Consider the following 392-nt stretch of genomic DNA (forward strand, 5'->3'; position numbering starts at 1 on the left):
AAAAAGGTTACCACTTGTTCTTGTCATTATTAACGTCCTTGTCATTATTTACTGGAACTGGGAAAAAAGTATTCTCTAACAAAGCATATACAATTCAGTAATTATATAAACATTAACTTAGCAAGATGATGTTGGTTACAGTCACCAAAATGAAAACTCAACATACTTTTCACTGCCATTTTTGGTGAAAAGTTAAAATAAATAAGAAGTCACTCACTGAAGAGTCACAACAGAAGCAATTTAAACTTTACATACAATAGAAAAGGTAAATCTACAATACTGCAGGCACAATCATTCAGAGGCTCTCCATGCTGCCACAGTATTACTGAAATGTCGTACAGAGCTCATCTTCTATGGGAGACACCAGCTTTCCAAGACCAACACTTAAGATG

The sequence above is a fragment of the Tamandua tetradactyla genome, chromosome 21, assembly GCF_023851605.1.
Source record: "Tamandua tetradactyla isolate mTamTet1 chromosome 21, mTamTet1.pri, whole genome shotgun sequence".
In the NCBI taxonomy this organism is placed as follows: Eukaryota; Metazoa; Chordata; class Mammalia; order Pilosa; family Myrmecophagidae; genus Tamandua; species Tamandua tetradactyla.